The sequence below is a fragment of the Podarcis tiliguerta genome (genome assembly GCF_965153285.1).
Source record: "Podarcis tiliguerta genome assembly, chromosome: 6".
In the NCBI taxonomy this organism is placed as follows: domain Eukaryota; kingdom Metazoa; phylum Chordata; class Lepidosauria; order Squamata; family Lacertidae; genus Podarcis; species Podarcis tiliguerta.
This window is the reverse complement of record NC_139539.1, coordinates 81,749,004-81,766,909: the sequence shown is the minus strand read 5'-3', so window position 1 is coordinate 81,766,909 and position 17,906 is coordinate 81,749,004. Positions and strand designations below refer to the sequence as shown.

General features: G+C 41.6%; 1 protein-coding gene and 1 long non-coding RNA gene across 9 annotated transcripts in view; one reads left to right on the top strand and one right to left on the bottom strand.

Moving 5' to 3' along the window:
* The window catches only part of KCNT2 (potassium sodium-activated channel subfamily T member 2), a 232,982-nt gene that overhangs the window by 62,907 nt on the left and 152,169 nt on the right, over positions 1-17,906 (top strand). The window lies entirely within an intron of this gene.
* Positions 10,935-14,044, bottom strand: LOC310679783. The gene is made up of 2 exons (XR_014512532.1): positions 13,906-14,044; positions 10,935-11,638 (listed from the first exon to the last, which is right to left on the bottom strand). It is a non-coding gene; the product is annotated as an uncharacterized lncRNA (long non-coding RNA).

The following is a 17,906-nucleotide window of genomic DNA, read 5'->3' as shown; positions in this document are numbered from 1 at the left end:
ATGGTTGCCTGTGGTTCTAATCTTGATAAAGAGCATAAATCAAAATGCAGAAGTCAGTTATGAGTGAACTAGAAACATACTGTAAATTTAAATGCCTAGTGCACCTGACTAGGTAGGTGGGGAGAGACCACTGCCTGAAGTCAATGCGGATAGTACCAACCTAGATAGACTAATGGGAGATGTTGTTCCACAGAAGAGGGGCCACCAAAGACAGAGTTGGCCCACAGGCCCGTTCCTCATGAATCTTATTGGGCATGCATAGCACAACCAGAGTTTGCAATACAGTTGGGCTGGTCATTATGAGAGGAGGCATTCTTTTAAATGTTTGAGGCCTGAAGTGTTTACACTCACATCTTGAATTGGGCCTAGACGACTATGGGAAACCAGTGTAATATTTTCAGAATGGATGCTATATTTGAACACTCCAGGATATCCACTAGCACCCAGACTGCAGCATTTTGCCCCAGTTCAGTTTGAAGGGCAGACCCATGTGGAGTTCATTACAGTAATCAAACCTGGATGTTTCCAGAAGACCATGGGACATTATCTGGGGGAAAATGGTCTTTTGAAAGAAATTTGCAATAAATGAAAGAGCGCTTTAAATGGTGCGTAATTATTATTAACTGATGGGAGATGTTGATGAACTAAGCACAAACAATTGGCTTGATTTACAGCAGTTGTCTGACAGTGGTATCCAAAATGGCATATAATCATACATTATAAATGTGTGCACGTGTTTCATGCATGCAGCAAAGAAAACAAGGAAACACAGAGTACTAACATAGCACAAATTTAGTAGTTTTAGTTTCCATTAAGAATAAACAGGAATGGTTATACTAGTTGCATTTTTGCATGGATGCTTAAGATTGCGTTGTATAACCATTGATAGTAGGGCTTACTTTCAGGAAAGTATGCACTAAATTACAGCATTATTATCCCAATGGGTTTGTTTTCTGTTTGGGATCCAGCGGTGAACTGCTATGCTGCATTCTGCCTCAGATTTGCATGCCTTTTTGTCCACCTCTTCTCTTCTGAGTCTTGCTATATATTACTTGTGCATGTTTGTCTGTGTGGTGCTGGCCATTGCAAATGGAAAAATTGCCTCTCCATTTTTATCCAACAAATTCATTGGCTGTGGCTAGTTTAAACAAGGGAATATTATCCATGAATAAAAGATGCCAGCTCTTCGCATTCCTCTGCCTTGGGGCCAAATTGGTTATTTTGTATATATTTTTCAAGACTGGTTTTCACTGAAGAAGAAAATATATAAATCCAGGGAGGCTGACATTGGGAGCAAAGGACTAGGTGGGGAGAGGTGTTTTCTTACAGTTCAAAATTACCACCATCACCCATGCCAAGCTGTTTTTCCTTCTGTCAAAAATCTTTTTCGTCTTGTGAGTGTATGTTGGGAGAGGGGGAAGCAAGCTGAGGTGATCTTAATTAGAAAATTGGTCCCTGAGAAAAAGATTAAGCAATTCCTCCTCACTGACTACTCTTCCGATCAAATCTGCACCCTCTTCAGACTGCTCTTTGTTACTATTAAATATCTGGAGCCATACATGAATTTGCATGGAACATTTAATTTGGTCCACACAGTACAGCATTTATCTCACTTGGAAATCTATGGATTTGCTGCAGCAGAACCCGAAACTAGCATTCTCAAATTACTTCTGTATTGAGCTGACAATAGTGATTATAATTAATTGCCAGAGTAACTAACTGAGTTGAAAATCTCTCTATATTCTGCAGCCAGCCTACAATGTTGGCTAGAAAATGGATGTCAACGATTCTCCTAAAATTGATGCTATGAAATGAAGCTTCTCCCAGGCTTCACTTTTGGATTCATGTTCAGTTTTCTCTGCTGCTGCTTATATAGACTTCCCAAGATAATGCTGAATGAAATAGATCGGCCTCTGCCAATGTAACCACATGGCCATCTGGATTCCTGTGAAGCTAAGACGAAACACATGATTTTTATTCTGAGCTTGTTCTCAAGGAGCGCTTGAAATGGTGGTGGGAGTTTTCACATGCCACGATCTGGAGAGTGGTTCTGCATGCTGAAGAGATCTAACAGATACAGGGTTTATCAGATTCTCCAGTCACTGTCCAGCGAATCTACTGCTGCCCCTAAATTCAAATATGCATTGTGTCTTTTTCCAAACATTGCTTCATTTGGATATGTGTGGTTTGGAGTTAATCTGCATGTGTGCCGGTGATTTTGTATTAAACAGCCTGATTAAAATGAAGCTGTGCCTGTTACTTTGGCAGTGAACAAGTCTTATCACCTGAATAAGGGCATATGGGGACAGGCTGTAGTTTGATGCCAGAGCCTGTGTCTTGCATGCAGGAAGTGTAAAGAGTATCCTGTGCTGTCTCCAGTTAAATGGATATTGGGTAGCAGGACTGGGAAAGACTGCTGGCACCTTCAGTTAGAAGGCACCAGAGCAAAAATGGTGAAGCATCCAAGAACTTCTGTTATCCAAAGCAAGCAGTGCTAAGCTATATGGACTAATGGTCTATATTTTATGATCATTTCACACTATTTTATACACATATGTGCAGGAGCTGTGTCAGGGTAGGAGATCAGCAGATTGAACTGGATGGCATCCTAAAATGCAGGAGGACTGTCTACATTTTCAAAGAAGGACTACACAAAGAGCCCCCCAACCCATTAAGACGTCTTAAATCCAGAGTCTCAGAGTCCCATCTACACCACTGCACACGTGTATTTTCCTGAGTGCTTCATCCCTTTAACCTTGCCCTTTTAACAAAGTCCACTGGATGACTGAAACTTCATAATCAATGTTTTTATTGAGTTGTTAGTGGCACTTAGTGCAGTATGTATAATGCCAGGGTGCAGAGCTAAAATATCAAAATTTAAATGTAAGCACACTTCTCTTATTATAGATAGACAAAAGCTTTTTCTTCTTCTGGAAATGGGATTTGAAAACAGTAGTTTTGTGTTCTGTTTCTTTATGGGCTTCAAATTGTCTTAGCACTAGCCGTTTCCTATAAAACACAATTCAAGTTTGAAAATTCTGCTTTCTAGTAATACAGTAGGCAATAACATGTGCAAATGTACAGTTCCATCTTTCCATTTATTTGGGTACCCTTTTTCTTCCTTCTTTTGTGATTCCTCCTTCTGCTGTGTTTTGAATGACATTGAAACATTTATTCTCTGATCTCCTGCAATATTCCAACTTTGACTGTTGCGTGACTGCCATATTTGATGCTGTAATGGGCTGTATGGTACTTCGAAATGTTAATAGTAAGATACTTTCCTTCCTTAAATTCAGATTTCCAATTTGTCTGCAACAAATTTTTTTGATTGTTTTCTGTTCAGTGTTGATGCCAACTTTCTCTGGATTACTTATCCATTTTAATATCTACTGGATACTGCTAGCATGATGGCATAACTTAATATTTTGCACAGTCAGATCCCTCTTCTCCCAGAAAATAAACTTCGGTCATATGCCTGTTATTACAATGCCTTTAGATCTCTTTATGTTCTGTTTAAATTGAGCAATTAAGTTCTGCCAAGTTCTCAGTTGATTCTGTTTCCTAATCTTACTGGAAGTATCAATGATCTGGGGTAAGATTATAATTTTTATTGGCGCAATGTGACCATAGCTGCAACAGATCCAATTTAGACATTTTTTCAATCTGACTACTTGCATTTAAAATACAATTTATCTTAATTGTTACTACAGCTTGTTTTTAATTTTTTGTCAAATAGATCCCCAGAAATGGCACTGCCTATTTAGTCAATTGTAACATAGTCCTTGTTACACACAGACACAGACACATACATATGTATGTGTGTGTGTGTGTGTATATATATATATATATATACACACACACACATATATATATGTATATATCTATATATATATATATATATATATCTATATATATATATATCTACGAAAGCATATATATATATATATATATATATATATATATATATATTCATTTGCCATTTTTTAAAACCATGCAGCTACTATTTCTGCATGCATACTTTATTTAGGGCACAGTCCTATGATGCCTGCAAAGGTTCTAGAAATATCTAATCTAATTCTTGAACCAATCAGGGCTTTTTTTCAGCTGGAGCTCAGTTCTGGCACCTCTCATGTGGGTGCCATTGCCATTATAAGAGAACAAGGTAGAAATTCCTAGTGAGTTTCAGCTCAAATTTTTCTAGAAAAATAGCACTGAAACCAATCATGTTGGATCAATATTGTCTGTACTGAAGGAACAGATCATACCTGAACCAGGATGGGTCTTAAGTGTTGGTACTTAAAATGAAAAGAAGAAGATGGCAGATTATTTGAACTAATTGACAGGAGATGAGTCAGCAAATCATCCCCCAGGGATGAGGGTGCAAGAGGGTCCAGTGTTTCTGAGTGTTCAAATGGAGGAGAATGTAGAGGCCAAAGCAGTGTAGGATAAAACACAGAAAACAAAGGCATTTGGAAAGATACACTGTTTTATATGCTGATGCTAAAAGACTTCAAGCCAGGTGGGATGCTTGCTTGTGTAAAAGAGTGTAGATATAGGGCGGTATAACATAAACCTGGCAGAATAGAGGAAAGCAGTGGGGCACACTTACCTTTGAAAACAATTTTGATAGGAAGAACAGGGAAAGGAAATACTGGTGGCGGCTTTGTTCTGTAAATATTGTTTGGCTCTTTGAAGCCTCCACTGTTGATTCTGCAGGGCTTAATCCTATCTACTGTGCTGCTTAACACCTACCTGAAACTGCTGAGTGAGGTCATCCAGAGTTTTGAAGTGCATCAGGAGTACGTTGAGGGCAGCACAGCTCTATTTCTCCTTTTCATCTCAACCAGTGTGGCAGTGGATGTGCTGAACCGGTATTTGACCTTGACAATGGACTGGATGAAGCTCTAAGACAGAGACATTGTTATTGGCTGGTTCCTCTGTCTGAAGTGCAACTGTTTTCTTCCTGGAATCCCATTCTAGAAGGAGCAGGTACACAGCTTGGAGCTCCTCTTGGATTTCCTGTTGTCCCCATGGGATGCCCTTTACAAGGTTGGGCTGGTGCCTTAGCTGTGACCCTGTTTGTATGGGGATAGCCTGGCTTCTGTGATCTGTGCTTTGGTAACCTCAAAGGCAGATTACGATACTGGGTTGTATTTTGGCCTCTGTTTTCAACAAGGTTCAGAAACGGCAGGCACGGTCAGATTATTTACTGGAACTGGCACTCTGAATTTATAACTCCAGTTCTAGCCAAATGCACTAGTTTCCCATTTGTTTCTTCACAAAGCGATACAAAGGCTGTTCCTAGCTCAAGCCCACAATACCTCAATAATCACCTTTCCCCATAAGAATTTACTCTGATCCAGGGATTGTGATCTGACGTCCTTCACCGATAGCCCCTTTAAAGAGAATAGACCTTTCTGTGGTACCCCTCCCTTGCTCCTGATTTTGGGATGCTTTCCTGTGCTAGGCTAGTGTCAAAATTGCCCTTTTTTCCCTCCACCATGTGAAAACTTACTTATGTGCACAATAATATTCTGGCTTTCAGTGGCTACTTTTGATGTTCCTGTCTGTGCTGGCTAGGGGTGGTTCTTTTCTTTTTACAAAGCATTTTTAAATGAAAACCATTTGTAAATTTGTATTGTTTTACTGGATTCATTGTTACATCTGGTCATTGTTTTGCTTTTCTTTCCACAAGTTGCTTCGGGGCCTCCTCTGGTTGTGGGAAGCGATGAATAAATTTAATAAAGTTTAATAAATGTATAAATTCACCTCTTTGATAATGTAATAAGCCTAAGGACGATGTACTCCTCCTAGCTTATAAATCATATAGGGGACAAGAAAGGCAAAGCAGCACAGGAAGAACAAAATGTTGTTCTGTGACAACTTATTTGGTACTAATGATTGTGCAGGGCTCTGCAAAATAATCACGTTAACCAACGCACTGGCCTTCCTGCCTCATAAAAAAAAAAAAAAAATCCCCTTAATAGTCTATTGAGCAGTCTTGAGTTTCAAGCTGTTGGTAAAAGCAAAACTATACTCAAAACGTGAAAAGACTGTGGAGGTAAATATATCCCAATAAACGTGGGGAAAAGCCTCTTCAAGCTCATACTTCGGAGTGAAAGAGCAGAAACCGAATTCACTTCAGAAGAACGCAGAAGAAAAGCATCATGTCCCCCAGACTAGTTCCCTGTGGATCCACGTTTGTACCTTTTCCGGGACTTGAACCTCCAAGCTTCGATTCTGGACTGAGGTAATTGTGCTAGTGTGTGTTTCTAATGTAGACTGGGAAGCAGCGGCTGCTAACTTGTAGCAAGCCCTGTGTATTCATGTTTATGCTGCTGCTACTTTGGTGCTCAAGTAAAGGACTGAAATGACATTCTTATTACAGATATAGCAACACAACAGGATAGTTAAACCTCAGGTTGAGCTGAAAAGTTTGAAGCGTTTTGTACGATCATCTCTTAACATATCGCGTGCATTAGATATTACCACAAAAATAAGTGTTTCTATTTTCCAGGGATAAATTTTGCATTCTTGGCAGACCCTTCCACTTACGTTGATGGTAATTACCTAGGCTACAATTCTGATTTTTGCTAAGTGATGTGAGCACCTACCTGCCATTAAAAGCCATTAAAAATTAAGTGCAAGACTGTTTTTAGCAAAAAAAGAAAAAGAAAAAAAACTCAAAGAGAGATATCTAAGCCATGTTATTTCAGAGACCGCATTGTAATTTAATTAGTAAAAAAATCTGAAGGGGGAGAAAACACCCATCTTCTTTGGCTCTCCGGTGTTGTGGTATATTTAGGATCCCATCTGCCATGGTGTTTTTCAGAGGTAATTTGAACATTGCTAAACATAGTTGTTCATGCTCCCTGTCCTCCTCCCCTTCTTCATCTCCTTCTTTAAATTATTTAATTTCATTGGGAAAGAGAACTTTCTGCTTTCAAGAACACGTTGTGCCTTTTCTATAGGATACAATAGAATTGTAACCTCTGCTTTAGCACAAGGTGTCTTCTTCCAAAGTGTTTATATGGCCTGCCAGGGTTTTTAAGGCACTTGCTGCTATGTCTGGCATTTAAGCTGAATGCCATTTAATGAAAAGAGAGATACTCCTATAGAAACCTCCAGCAATAAGGCAGAAGAAAGAACTGAGGGATGTAGATGTCGCACGGAAACAAACAAAAAATTGACTGTGTATGTTGTAGGCTCCAGACTTCAATGAATGTTGGCATTTGTATGTAAACATCGCTGATGGTCCCAGGTGAATTTTGTGAGATGAGATAAATTTGGTTTCTTTTCAGACATACACCACTGAACAGTGACAATTGTTTCTTCAGTTTTCAGCTATCAAAACAACAACAACAACAAAAACCAGCCTCATCAATTGGTCTGAACTGAGAGCTTCATTAAATTCTAGGCATCTACTGTAGCAAATATTTTTGTTTTCTATACATGTTATAATTATCTTCTCCATGAAATGCTTGTATAGAAATAGGTACTCTGCACCATATGTTTAAAGCAGTTGTTTCTTTACAGGAAACAAAGTAAAATTTAGTTTAACATGTTACAGAATGATCACTGAAGACCTTTTTTTTTTTTTTTGCAAGGGCATCATATGATTGATTCATTTTTACATGTGGTTTCTGCTATTTTATCTAAAACACAGGCCTGCTTCCAGGTTGTTTGTTTTTTGAAGAATGTGTGTGACCTCAGCAGTCCTCCTCATTGAGTGAGTTCACCTTCTCACTTCTCTTCCTGCTGTCCATTCTCTCCCACTCTGGACGGCTTCCCACACATAAAAACATAGTAAAACATCAAACATTAAAAACTTCCTGATATAGGGCTGCCTTCAGAGGTTTTCCAAAAGTCAGATGGTCTTTGTCTCCTTGACATCTGATGGAAGGGTATTCCACAGGGATGGCACCACTACTGAGAAGGCCCTCTGCCTGGTTCCCTGTAATCTCACTTCTCACAGTGAGGGAAACTGCCAAGAAGGCCCTCAGAGCTGGACCTCAGTTTGTGGGCTGGACAATGGAGGTGGAGATGCTCTTTCGGGTATACAGGGCCAAGGCTGTTTAGGACTTTAAAGGTCAGCACCAACACTTTGAATTGTGCTCGGAAACATGCTTGGAGCCAATGTAGATCCTTTAGGACCAGTGTGATATGATCTACAGACTGAGGAAGCACTCAGGCTACGTGGTCACAGTCTCTCTCCCACCCCACTCTAGTGAAATTACTATATCTCTAAGTTGTAGTAATTATTTCTGAATTATCTATACGTATAATTAAGCCTGCAGGAAGCTGGGTCCTCTTTTGTTCTGTGTGGGTTTTTTTTTTTGGGGGGGGGGGGGGAGTGATTCATTTTCTTCCCAGCTGGGAATAATGCTCTCACAACAGCTAGGTAGTGCAATATAGTATTTTCATTTTACCATGAGACCATGGAAATGTGAACCCCAATATAGTTCACTAACAAAGCAATTTTGAGTAAGAAGAAGGGGGCACGGTCAGGTGCATTATTTTTGCATCAGAAGGTCCCACATTTGCTGTTTAGCGGCAGCAGAAATGGGGAAAGTGCTGATTGCAACAAACCCAGAATAGAAATTGCTGTCTCCTTACACTCCTGTTCTACTTCCAGTTCCTATTTCGTGTTCCAATTTTTATTTCATTTTGTTCGCTCAGAAAGAGAAAGCAGACAAATGGCACTCAAAGACATGTGGAATAGTGTTGTTCAAGAGTCTAATACGCAATGCTGGTTTGTATATTAGCACTTGCAACTTTCTCAATTGGTGCGAGCCTCCTGGCAGGTGTTAATCATATTGTTTAATTGCTTTAAAATGATGGATGTAAATGTAGGAACCAGAGGAGTTCTTATTGCATTTTCAGGGTATGGTCTGTAACTGAAGTAATTATTGTGAACAATTATTTCTTAATGTGTTTAAGTCTCGCAAGAGAATAACACCAGATTGAGTATAACAACAGCTTATTCACTAAGCTAATTCCTTCAGGAAATATTGTGAGGACTATGAAATGTGAATGGCCCATTGTGTATGTCTGTTTTTCAAGTGGCAATTCAGAGGAAGTGTAACAACACTAAGAAACAAAGTATGTTTTACAAGAGAAACAAATGACAACTATATAGAAGAACTGAGTTAGTGATTGACATCAAACTCAAGAGAAAACATACTAATGCTAGTTTACCTTCTCAGAACAGAGTAAAAGGCTAGTAGATTACTAAAACTCAGCTTGGCTTTCTCAAAAACAAGTCATGCAAGACAAATCTCATTGTTTTTTTGATGGAGCTACAGGCTTGGTGGATCGGGGAAGGCTGTGGACATAGTGTATCTTGAATTCAGTAAAGCCTTTGACAAGGCCTCCAATAGTATTTTTTGCAAGGAAGCTGGCAGAATGTGGGTGGAATGAGCTAACGGTTCATTTTGACTATTGTCACCCAAAACTGGGTGGGAAAGAGCCAGTGGTGGTGTAGTGGTTAAGAGTGGCAGACTCGTAATCTGGTGAACCGGGTTTGCATCTCCGCTCCTCCACATACAGCTGCTGGGTGACCTTGGGCTAGTCACACTTCTCTGAAGTCTCTCAGCCCCACTCACCTCACAGAGTGTTTATTGTGGGGGAGGAAGGGAAAAGGAGATTGTTAGCTGCTTTGAGACTCCTTCGGGTACTGATAAAGCGGGATATCAAATCCAAACTACTCCTCCTCCTCCTCCTCCTCTTCTTCTTCTTCTTCTTCTTCTTCTTCTTCTTCTTCTTCTTCCTTTCAGTCTCAGCAAATAGTTGATTGAATAGCCTGCCCTGGGTGTTGTTGTTACTGAGGTGGTAAAACCTACAGTATTTCTGGGTTATAACGCTTCAGTTTGCAGTTGGGAGTGTTCATGACTGGAGGCAACAATGCTTCTGAATACCAGTTGCTGGAAAACGCAGGAGTGGAGAGTGGTTTTGTGTTTGAATACTGTCTGTGGTTTTCCCATGGGCATCTGACCACTGTGAGAACAGGATGCTGGACAAGATGGGTCACTGGCCTGCTGCTGCTGGCTTTTTCATGTTCTTATGCTCTTTTGATGGAATAGTTGACTAGTTTCCCCTTCTCATTGTAAGGTAAAGGTAAAGGGACCCCTGACCATTAGGTCCAGTCGTGACCGACTCTGGGGTTGCGGTGCTCATCTCGCTTTATTGGCCGAGGGAGCTGGCGTACAACTTCCGGGTCATGTGGCCAGCATGACTAAGCAGCTTCTGGCGAACCAGAGCAGCGCACGGAAACGCCGTTTACCTTCCCGCCAGAGTGGTACCTATTTATCTACTTGCACTTTGACGTGCTTTTGAACTGCTAGGTTGGCAGGAGCAGGGACCGAGCAACGGGAGCTCACCCCGTTGCAGGGATTCGAACCGCCAACCTTTTGATCAGCAAGTCCTAGGCTCTGTGGTTTAACCCACAGTGCCACCCGTGTCCCTTCTTCTCATTGTACTCACCCCCCCAAAAACTAGCACCTTAAGAAGAATTCTAGCCTACTGCTCTTTTAGCATACACTTTTTCCTCTGTTCAGATATTTGTTTTTTAATTTATTTACAGTTCTAGGAAGCATATGAAACAATCATGGAACTCACGTCAATTGACTTCGGTCAAATGTCATTGCTGCATCTTTCCAGTGCCAGCTAAAAACATTTCTTTTTAGGCAAGCCATAAACTTGACACGTATTTTAAGCTGTAACCTCAGCTTATAATGTATTTTTATTATTTCCCTCATTTTTGAAACTTGTTTTTAACTTTGATTTTGGGGGGCAATTTTAATGTACAGTATATTGTATATATTTTGTAATCTGTTTGAAGGTTTTACATAAAATTAAGCAGTGTATAATTGAAAAATAGGAAAAATAAGTAGCAACAACATCAACAACAGTAGAAGAAAGAAAAGGAGAAGAACTGAAATAAAAAATCTTGTTCCCCAAAAGGGAACTGAATTGTTTCTCTTTCCTGGTCTAGCTCTTATATTCCCAATCTCTTTATCTGCTTCCAACTGTTAATTTGCACTTGTGCAGGGAAGGAGATTTCTGATGTCAGCCATTCTATCTCTTTGCATTGACAGTAGAGCCCTTGGGAAGTTGGAGATTTATGGCTCGTCCACTGGGATGTTTCAAGAGGCGATGGCTTTTCAACACTTGATTCCTCAGGATCTTCCGCACACTTGATGCTCCATAATCTGCTTTTGCAAGTCCTTCCCAGCCTCTGGGTATTCCAAGATCCTCTTTTGCCTCCACCGTTTTGGCATTCACCACCTCACTTTTCATGCAACTGTGAACATTCACATTTTAAGCAGGGGTTTATTGCCTTCCTCCCCTCCGATAATCTGTCTCCGTATAGCTATGCCTATATTTTTAAGTTCTAGAGTTTTCAATTGTCATTGTTGACACCAGCGACAACTTTTCAACTGAATTGCTTTTGTCAATCCATATCAGAGTGTGAATGAGTGCGTGTAGGAAGATCTGTTGTCATAGATTGAAAAGAATACCTGCTGACTATTTCTTGTCAACAATCAGCTTTAAAAGATATTAAATAAACTGCTTCAGGCACTTGACAAAAACATAGAATAGTAGAATTGTAGAGTCGGAAGGGACCCAAGTCCAACCCCTGCAATGGAAAAGAATTCAAATGAAGGCTGCTGTGTTTGAAAATATTGATGTACTATATTTTTCGCTCTATAAGATGCACCAGACCACAAGACGCACCTAGTTTTTGGAGGAGGAAAACAAGAAAAAAAAAATCTGAATCTCAGAAGCCAGAACAGCAAGAGGGATCGCTGCGCAGTGAAAGCAGCAATCCCTCTTGCTGTTCTGGCTTCTGGGATAGCTGCGCAGCCTGCATTCACTCCATAAGACGCACAACCATCTCCCCCTACTTTTTAGGAGGGAAAAAGTGAGTCTTATAGAGCAAAAAATACGGTACATAAATTGCCCGTTTCATATTGCTGTACTCATATTTGAGTTTTGCCCCATCTCAGTCTGGGCAATGGCTAGCCTACCTTTTAAATCTTTCAGTGCATTGGGGAAGGCAATTGTGCCCTCTCTCACCCTTCCCCCCTCCAGTATTATTGTCTGCAGTCTCTTTCACCTGCGGTGAGCAGTGATAACATGGTTTTCTAGGTCCAGTACACTGTATGGATTGGATTCTCTTCCCCATTTGCAAAAGCGGATACAAATTTCCAAAAACTAAAAAAAAAAGCGGATACAAATTTCCAACACCTTCAGTTATATACAAATCGTTTCCCTCCTGTCTGAGTGGGGTGCAGGACCTGAAGTGAATTGAGGGCCACACACAAGTTAATAAGGCAGGCATATTGTCAATAGGTGAAGCTTTCCCCGTAACTGCATTTCCATAATAGAAAAAGCTTCACCCATTGAATTTCTGGCTGCTGTGCATCTGTTGAAGGTTCAAAAGGCCAGTTCTCTCCCAGTGCCAACCTCAAACCATACAAAGAACTCACGTTTCATGAGTTGCAAACTAGTTATGCTACTGTAAGTCTTTCTTCAATTGCTGAATTGTAGCCAGCACAAAAACATCACCTTGTGCCATGTGCCATTGTTTTGAGAGATGGTTTAATGTTCCTTTAATTGGCTTTAAAATGTACTACAAATAAAGTAAGTTAGGTGCTTATTGCTATTATAATGCTGTGAGTCATCTCAAGGTGCTGTAAATCTCCAGGTCTGAACTTTCCTAGGATGTAAAATAAAAAAGACATTGTAATGGGTTGTCGCGGTAATGAGGCTACTTCTAGAAATAATGAGCTACAGGATCTTCTGCGCTCCAATCGATCACTGTGTAAATTTCCTGTTTTATCCAAAGCAAATTTCAGCTACAAGGGAAGAGACTGTGCCTGGGATCCGAGCCTTGTAGGATGCATAAATTGCATTCATTTAAGCCAAACATTTCTATCATGAATAGATGAATAAAAATGGATTTTGACAGGATTATTCGGTTGTGAAATGCTCTAATGTGCCAACATATTTTGAGTCTAGACTTTGATGGCAGGTTAGGGTGATTGATGAGTGAAATGTTCACAGACCATGTATCCATTAGTAAATCTCTGCATCGCTTTGGAAATCTTAGTATGGTGAGGTGGAGGTTTTTACATATTGCAGTTCTGTTGCCTTCATTCAGGATTAGTCTGCTGTTTGGCTGTTAGTATAGTACCTTCACCTGAAAGTAATTATTCTGAATATCCATGCTTAGAGGATCTTAGTTTTGGATATTGTAAGAACTTGGCACAGCTGCGAAGAGTAGCAATATTTCCTTAGTAGTTCTAAACAGTGCTTTTTTTCTAGAAAAATAGGTGCCGGTACTCACCATGAAGTTGTTACAGTAACTGCCACACTTTTTAATGATGAAAAAAAGAGGTGCCAGTCCTGCGTACCTTTGAGGAGCTCCTGAAAAAAGCACTGGTTCTAAGTATCAAATAATGCCTTTCTTTGATTTTTGTTCTTGAATTATTCCCCAGAAAATAATAAACATGGACCCAGTACACAGAAAATTATAAGATGAGCTCTAGACCTCATAGATCTGACAGAGGGTGAAATCTGGGTGCTTTGGATGTTATGATTTCATTCTCTCCCCCCCCCCTCTGTGTATATGCAATGGAAGCAGCAAAGAACCTCTTCCTAGCTGCCTCAGCTGCTACTTGGTAGGTGCAATTATTTGCCCTAGCAAGTGCTCTGCTGGCTTCAAGTTTTATGCCACTTGCTCCAGTCCTTTCTTGACTGTTTCATCATCCAGCTCTTCAGTAGCCCAGGAGCTTCCCGGGCTCCACTATGCTAAAGAAGGATCATAAGAAGGATTGTGTCAATGGCCCTCATCATCCCACCATTCCACAGCAAGACAGGATCCTCAGCAAAATCACTCACTCTATCCATTGTAGGAACACCCAGATCATTCAGGTATCCATCCGTTTCCATTCGTCTCCAGGATGGGCCATCATAACTGGTCCCTCACCTCTGCAGGGTAGGTCAGCTGGTATGAGTCCAAACTTCACCAGGAAGTGGTCAGTCCAAGGCAAATGGGTGACTCTTACCTCCCTGTTTGCATCCTGCTTCATATTACTTTATATTCATTAGAGATCCATTAGTGTAGGATTGAAATTACCACCTTTATGAGCACCTGTGGCACAAATAAAATAAAATAATTTCCAAGTGACCAGACAAGGAAATATTTTGCACTTTGAAAGATGGTTCTTTCCTTTCAGGCTGTTGCTGACTTTCAACACTGCTAATGTGTGAGCAGTTCATGTGTTTATGGCTAGTAAAAAGAGCTAGTAACTTTTGAAGATTCCTTTGTGAAGCTGTGTTGGTGGGTTAAAATGTGTTGAGAGGTCCCTTTGTGCAACAAGGAGTCCATTATAGAATCAGAAAGGCACAGAATTGTAGAGTTGAAAGGGAAAGGGTTATCTAGTCCGATGCCCGGCAATGTAAGAATCACAACACATGGTCCCCCTTCTGGTTCGAAACCATACCTGACCCTATTTAGCTTTGCAAAGGTGCTAGCAGCCTTATTGCCAGAAGGACAACTGAAACTTATCTGAGTGTGTTGAGTTGGGTGCCTTCTAAGCATCGTTGGCCCATTCATCCTCTTCATTCATTTATTGCTTCTGGATTAAACCTATTTATTTGCTTCCCCACTTAAACTGAATCAGTTGACGACTGCATTCCTTCAGGGGAAATTTGTCAGGGAGTGCATGCTAGTGATGGGAACACATGAAGCTGCTTAATACTGGATCAGACCATTCGCTTACCCAGATCAGTATTCTCAATTCTGACAGCAATTCCTGCTGCTTTTGGGAAGAGATTGTCATAGCCCTGTTTCCCCTCATATGATTCCAATCATGCACATGAAGAGTGGAGGTGTGGGGAGATGAGATATATACTTTTTTCTGGCGGTACGCAACGGCACACAGTATCGCCACCCTTCGGGAGGGGGGAAGGTGGCAGAAGGGCTCTTGGACCCCATCAGAACATTGCACCTCCCTCCCCAAGTCCGGGAAGTGTTTGCCCAGCTTAGAGAAGGAGGTGCTCTGACAGGAACCTGGAACTCTGCTTCCTCCTTCCCAAAATCAGGTTCTTCACCTGAGTGGCAGTGCCCCAGTAGGTGGATGGACGGGCAAGGCGTCCCAAACAGCTAACCCGCCCTCACCATCCAGCATTGGTGCCAGGTTTCACCCCCGCCCCACCATGTGCTGGCCCCCCTGCTTGCTGGTGAGTACCTGCCCTTTTTTTCTAGAATAAAATCACTGGTCATGGCCCCTCTGTTCCTGTCCCCAAAGTCCTCCAGGTTGAAGTTCTGTTGCATGGAGTTGTGTGTGAGAAAAACACTGGGGTCTAATTTGAATAGTAGAATGTCTGTCATCTGGGTGGGGCAACAGTAGAATGTCTGTTATCTGGGTGGGGCTTCTGTGTTCTGCTCCAGAATCAGCCCCTCCCTTCGAGTGTTCAGTTCAGTTAGAGAGGCCAACTGTCCTTCTTGCCTCATGATGTTTCACTTTCTCTCAGTATGTTATGGTGTTACCATTTTCTTTATTATTAAAGCTTTCTTTGGAATATACGTGAGCCGCTTGCTTTGCTGAAAGAAAACTCTGATGAAGTATGGTGGAATACCCTAAACTGGGGATATTCCCAGTCTGACAGGAGGATTGTGTTTTTTTTAAATCGCCTCACCCTCCACAACATTGTGTGCAGTTCTTACATAGGCTCCTCCTGTGATTTAAAAATCTTCATTGTGACTGGAATCGCAGGGGAGAGGGTAGGCAAACAGGGCTTTTGTTTAGCCTTCTGCTTGAGCTCCTTTCAACTGGGGATTGAGATCCGCATTTATACAGACAAAGCAAAAGCATGAGCTCTGGCCCTTACGTAACTTACGTGTAGTGCTGGAATTACATTTAAACCTAAGTAAATGTCAGGCAAGGAATGAACATTTGTTTCAGCCAGCTTCTGAGAGTCCTTCTCTTTTCATTGAATGCTATATAAAAAGGTAAAGGACCCCTGGATGGTCAAGTCCAGTCAAAGGTGACTGTGGGGTTGTGGCACTCATATCACTTTCAGGCCGAGGGAGCCAGCGTTTGTCCACAGACAGCTTTCCGGGTCATGTGGCCAGCAGGACTAAACTGCTTCTGGAACAACGGAACACCGTGATGGAAGCCAGAGCACATAGAAATGCTGTTTACTTTTCTGCCACAGCAGTACCTATTTATCTACTTGCACTGGTGTGCTTTTGAACTGCTAGGTTGGCAGGAGCTGGAATAGAGCAACAGGAGCTCACCTTGTTGCAGGGATTAAACCGCCGACCTTCCAATTGGCAAGCCCAAGAGGCTCAGTGGTTCAGACCACAGCACCACCTGCTGTTTAGACAAGGTCTGCTGGGTTCCTTTAGTATACCTGTAACTTGCCTTTTAGGAACTGAGTTCTTACATCACCTTTATGATATTGGAGCCTCATGAGTGTTGATGCTTCCTGCCTCACCACAGTAACTTGCATCACTCCAAACCACATAACAGGAGTGATCCACACTGTTGCAGCTCTCCACTCGAGCATCAGTTATTCGAAAGCTGGGGTGTATGGGGTGTAGACACAATGTGGGGTTCTTCTGCATAGTCCCAGGCTTCACATCTTACCTGGAGATTACAGGAAGGAATGACATGGCTGCAGAACTATATCATTGCTTTTCATAGTCTAAACTATGCACCTCCAGACTGCCTACCTGCTTGTCGGCCACCTTCCCTTTATAATTCGTGCTGTGGGTATTTTGTTCTAGTCTTGTGACAAGGAAGGGGGGAGGGCACAGACTTTGCCTGGAGGCCCCGACAAGTTGTCATTGAAGTATGAAAGGGTGTTGAGGCATTCAAATAATCAATTGCTTGCCTTTTGCCATCCTTGTTTGTCATGGAAACTATCGCACAGGAATGCCAATCTGCTTGGCAGCTGTGGTTGCTAAGGAATGAGAAGCAGGAATAGGGCACTATTAGGTTATCAGAGCCACTCATAATGGGTGCTTTATAGGAAAGCGATTAGCTCCCCCACTCGCTCTCCTCATTAGCATGCCATCACCTCGCACTGTTAGCCTGCTATTCTTTTATGTCACATGAGTGCTGTAATTTTCCTCCTGAAAATATAGGTATGCAGCTCAAAACCACCTGAATAAAGTGGGAAGACTTGCTTCCTTTTTAAGTTAAATTACCACGGCTTGTGAACTTGAATGCCTTTATTCACCTTCTTAAAATTTTCTGTGAAAAGTAGAATCTGTGGTTTTGAATGACATCAAACAATGTGAGGATTAAAAGTGCCACTATATTAGTCACGCTACGGCTGAGTTTATACAACTGGTTTCCTTACAGGGTAATATTTCCAGGAGGAGACCCTTGGTTATAGAAACTGTTCCACTGCCAAGCCTTGGGAAAACCACTAGATTTGTTCTGGGAAAAACTGATCCTTGGATAAACTTGCAAATTAGCATTGTCTCTGTTAAATCGTGTGTGAACCTAAATACGTAGCCAGGCCTTGACTTATTACCGTATTTTTCTGTGCATAACACACACACACACACACCGGTGTATAAGACGACCCCTATTTTGGGGGACCCAAATTAAGGAAATGGGGGGAGATTGGTCAGAGTTGTTGAGGTTTTTTTTGGGGGGGGGGATTGCCGCCAATCACTCACCCCCCTGACTGCTGATAAACAATCACATGACTCGCCAAACCCAACAATTGTCTGCCCACTCAATGCCAGCATCCACCAATCACCCACCCAATTACAGCAGCAGCCAATCGCCAGCAGGCCTTGCCACAGCTACCAATCACCCGCCCAATTACCACTGACATTCTCCTGCTCGCGGCTGACACCAATCGCTCATCCCCACTCT